The sequence below is a fragment of the Monopterus albus genome, unplaced genomic scaffold (genome assembly GCF_001952655.1).
Source record: "Monopterus albus unplaced genomic scaffold, M_albus_1.0 scaffold17.1, whole genome shotgun sequence".
NCBI lineage: Eukaryota > Metazoa > Chordata > Actinopteri > Synbranchiformes > Synbranchidae > Monopterus > Monopterus albus.
Genome location: NW_018127897.1, coordinates 1,201,221 through 1,206,218, shown reverse-complemented (window position 1 = coordinate 1,206,218; position 4,998 = coordinate 1,201,221). Strand labels below are relative to the sequence as shown.

General features: G+C 41.8%; 1 pseudogene; it reads right to left on the bottom strand.

Annotated features, from left to right (window-relative positions):
* Window positions 1-291: 291 nt before the first annotated feature.
* On the bottom strand, window positions 292-1,326 carry LOC109955830 (tripartite motif-containing protein 35-like; annotated as a pseudogene).
* Window positions 1,327-4,998: the final 3,672 nt, after the last annotated feature.

The window sequence follows — 4,998 nt, the reverse complement described above, 5'->3', positions numbered from 1 at the left end:
AGAACTGGCAGTGGGCAGGTAGGAAGGCAGGGTAAATACAGGAGGTCTGGTGATTGCGGGAGTGAACACAGGTGGTGATAATGAGAATAGCTGGAAGGTGTGTGGAAGAGAGAGGAGAGAGGCAGGTGAAACTGAGCAAACCTGCCAGAAATAACAAGCAGCGAGAAGTAAAACCCAACTAAACACAGCATCACAACAATGAGAAGCAGGAGGACAGGTGCAGTTTAACAGGTTAAAGGCAGTGACTTTTTCTCCTCAGACATAAACAAGTTCTAAATATAATCATCCTCTTTATCTCCATCTGCTCTGTTCCACTGTCACACAGACCTTCATTGGTGATATCTTCACTGAGACGTCATCCCTGGTGTCATTGTACGGAAACACTATGTCACTGGCACAGTGGAAAGTGTGTGTGTTAGTGTCATGGTTAGAGAACAACAGCTTTCCTCTGCTCCAGTCCAGATTCACTCTGATCCTCTGGGGCTTCTTCTGCACTGAGAGAATAGTGTCAGGATGTGAAGGAGGGGATGCTTCGTATTAACCTGAACAGAACTCTATTCCTCATAATGCAGACCATATGTCTTCCTTCCTCTGGACAGACTCTGCTAACACACCCAGTGCCCAGTATTTACTGTCTCCAACCCCAACATCCCAGCTGTGAGTCCCTGAGTTAAAGCCCTCAGAGCCCAGGACATACCATGGTAAATCAAACCTCTCTGGATTGTCAAGAAGCTGCTGTTTGTCTCCTTTTCTCAAACTGGTCGGATCTTCAGACAGGATGAGTCATAGACCAGCAGTGTTTGGATCCAGGAGCATAGGAGTGTAGGAGACCATGTCCTTCATCTTGTTCCAGATGTTGAAGGCCAGGTTGCCCAGGTGTTTGGCCTGGTCTATCAGAGCTCCTGAGGGCAGCTGTAGATCCTCCAGCAGGGGGCGCTGCTGGACTCTTTCCACTGCAGCCTTTTGGCTGTTCAGGAATGAGACATCCTCAACTCTCAGCTGCTCCTCTGTGGGTCTGACTGTGTCTGACAGAGCTGCTATCTCTCTGCTCAGAGCCTCTGTCTTCTCCATCATCTGACTCTTCTGCTCCTCTTCCTCCCTCAGTGCAGCCATCCTGTTCTCCTCTTCCTCTTCTAGAAACCGATAAAGCTTCTGAAACTGCTCCTTAATCTGCTTCTCTGTGTGTCGGGCCTGGACCTTAATGTTTTCTGCTGCTTGATCAAACTTCACTTTAACTCGTTCAAAAAACTTTAACTTCTCCTTTAAAGGCTCCAGAGTTTCCTCCAGTTCCTTCTTGTGTTGTCGTGCAGCTTCATCGATGGGTCTGGAAGGAAATTTACAGTTCCTTTGACAGGAGGGAAGGATGGGAGTTGTCCACCACCATGGTGTTATCTGTGATGCTGGTCATCTGTAAATGTAAATGGTTAGTTGATGTAGATGCTGTATGACATGCAAATCAACTGACCACTTGTTAGACATGAGCCACAAAACGTTTCTAATCAGACACAGAATAAAAGTGTATTGTGAGATGTCCTGATTGTCCAACACAGAGTCATAACTAACCAAGGAAATATCCTTGTGAAGGTTAAAATCTTTCTTAAATATCTCAACACCACTAGCCATTTGGATTACTTACATTAAACCTTTTGGTGTACTAACTCAATAGTTTGGCATCACAATAAGTTTCCTTCCTTTTTCCAGCTGTCTAAAACCACAAATATAGCTTTAAGTGATGTTAATTGGGATGCCACTTGATTGTTTTTTATAAACATGTTAATTTTATTCTTGTTTTGTCAATTGTAGTCTTTACAAAAATATTAAAAATGATCATTTAAATTCCCATATTTCTAGTACAAATTCTCATTAATTCAACCACAGTTATTTGACACATTCTGCAACACTGAGTCATTCTGTACACTGTGTACTGTGCAACATACTTGTGTTCTCCATGGGCAGTCTTCCCCTCCATAGTCATAGGTAATTTCTTCTCCTTCTTCAATGTCATTCAGGGCAAACAAACAAAGGTGTGCATTTCCATTCACATCAATCAGTTTATAGTTTGGACATCTGTGATCATCATTAACTAAGCGCCCAAATGATCCATCTTCTCTAGAGGCATCAATACTTAAAAAGATGGAAACATAATAAATAGAATTAGCACAATATATCACCACAATATGATAGTTTTACTTTGTACAGTCTCACACTGTACTTCATAGTACAGTATAATATAGTACAGTACAGTACAGTGTAGTATAGTGTAGATTCAGCATGAAGTCTTACCACTATCTTTTTCCTCTCCACTTGAACTAAAACATAAATGCAGCACATGGTGGATGGTAAATTTTTCTTCTTCTCTGGGATTCTGCATCATTTATCATGGCTCCCCTGTATTCAATAACAAATTCTCCTTTGCAAATTGAACCCTTTGCAAACACACCACGTCTGTAAAAGACAATAAAAACATTTTCAACAAGAAGCGTGATCCAATCTACCATTACCAATTAGTCTATGGTAAAATCTAAGACAGAAAATGCACATCTTGCAGATAAAGAATGACAGTTACACACCACATAACAGTGGATGGTAGCTGATTTGAGATAATTAGCAAAAGAGTGTCTATTTAACCCTCCTGTTATGTTGCGAGTCAAATTGACCCACGAACATAACTGCTTTAAATGAGACAAATATTTGATATGAAGAAATGAACATAACAGGAGGGAACCCTTGATTTGAAGACAATGAAACAGGCATGAGAAAGAAGTAAAACAGTTGTTTTCTTCACAGCGTACATGTCGTCCAGACCTACAGTAGCTATTGAAAAGCTTAATGAAAAGTAGTCAGAATATATCTTGAGTGTTTGTAAGACACTAAAATATTAATATTGATCAAACAATTCAATTAATTTAAATCTTCAAGTCATACAGCTTCACCTCAATACAAATTGATTCAATTTTATGTGATATTTAACAAGCAAGACTGAGCTATCAAAATGACTCAGTGTATATATATATGCATATATATATGCCGTCACACCTGGTCAATAAAGCTGGTTCTGATCCTAAAGCTGATTGTGGTAGAGAGGAGGATTGTTTTCAGGTGAGCTGGTTCTCATGACAAACTCTATCCAGAAGAGGGTGTTATCCAGCAGTTTAATTGGCTGATCTCTTTGCAGTCTGAAGTCTGCACCTGGACCTAAATATTTTTCAGTCAGCATAATTTGGTGAGATATATCAAGCAATTTTAGATTCTGTGAGGCCAGAAATCATGACCTGAAGAAAGCTCATTTTATCAAGTAGTTTGGTCTGTCATAGGAACATTAGGAAGAAGATAAGGTGCAAACCTATTACTAATGATATTGATAAAAAAAAGGTAACCTGAGGGAGTGGTAGGGTGGACCAGTGATTAGCTCTGTCACCTTACAGTAAGAAGGTTCTGGGTTCAAGCTCTTACCAACCCCAGGCCTTTCTGTGTGGAGTTTGCATGTAATCCCTGTGCCTGTCTTAGGATAATAAGGATAAGGGTTCTCTCTGGGTATTCCGGCTTCCTCCCACAGTCCAAAGACATGCAGCTTAGGTTGACTGGTGACTCTTAATTGCCCCTAGGAGTGAGTGTGAGTGTGTGTGGTTGTTTGTCTCTGTGTCAGCCCTGTGATAGACTGGCAACCTGTCCAGGGTGGACCCTGCCTCTTGCCCAATGTCAGCAAGGATAGGCTCCAGCCCCCGCATGACTTTCATTAGAATAAGTGGTATAGATAATAGACAGATGGGTGCAGATAACATCAGGCAGTGGCAAGTATATAACCATCAGACCAAATAAACAGGCCCCTAACCTGCAGGCACTCAGACTGTCCACCCCCACATGCAAGTGGATATTGGATTTCCTCACCAACTGTCCCCAGACTGTCAGGCTGGGTAAACACACATCTCCCATCATCACCCTGAGCACTAGAGCCCACCAGGGTTGTACGCTGAACCCTTTCCTGTACGCACTCTTTACACATCCATGAATTGAACTGTATTGTAAAATTTGCAGACAATACAACAGTCACTGGCCTCATATCCAATGACAGTGAAGCAGCATACAGGGAGGAGGTGCAGAACCTGACTGCATGGAACAATATCAACAATCTTGTTTTACATACCAGCAAGACAAAAGAGATCATTATTAACTTCAGGACTAAAAGAAAAACACACACAGTCCAGTCTGCATCAACACAGAGGCAGTGGAGATCATCAACAGCATCCTGAGAGTCACCATCACAGAGAATCTCACTTGGGCTGAAAACATCTCAGCTGTGGTGAGAAAGGCAACAACACCTTTACTACCTCAGACGAATACATTTACACCAAAGACAGCTTCTGAACTTTTACAGAGCCACCACTGAGACTATTCTAACTTACTGTTTGACTACCTGGTATAGCAGCTGCACACAAACTGATAGAAACGCCCTCCAGAGCATTGTGAAAACAGCACAGAACATTGTAGGTACAAACCTGCCCATGCTGGAGCACTTGCACAATAGTCGCTGCATTAATAGGGCTAAAAACATCATGAAAGACAACACCCACCCAGCACATAATCTGTTTCGGCTTCTGCCACCTGGAAGGCGCTACAGAGCAATTAAAACAAACACACATCAATAGAAGGAAAACCAGCTTTTTCCCCACAGCAGTTACTCAATACATTACATACTTAGACTGTCTGATTCATGCACCCATTACACATACTTCCACAAATGTATGCACTGTACAAATTTGCTTTTATCCTTTTTTTAATTGTATTTATAACCATACATGCATGTATGTGTGTATATGTTTTTATATATTTATTATTAAGCATGCAATATACATGCCTTCCCTGGTAAGCTAGTGGTTAAGTGCTCTCACCGTGGTGCCCCGGGTTCAAATCCAGGTTGTGTCAGGAAGGGCATCCGGCATAAAACACGTGCCAAATGTCAATATGCGAGCCGATTCGCTGTGGCGACCTTGAAACAGG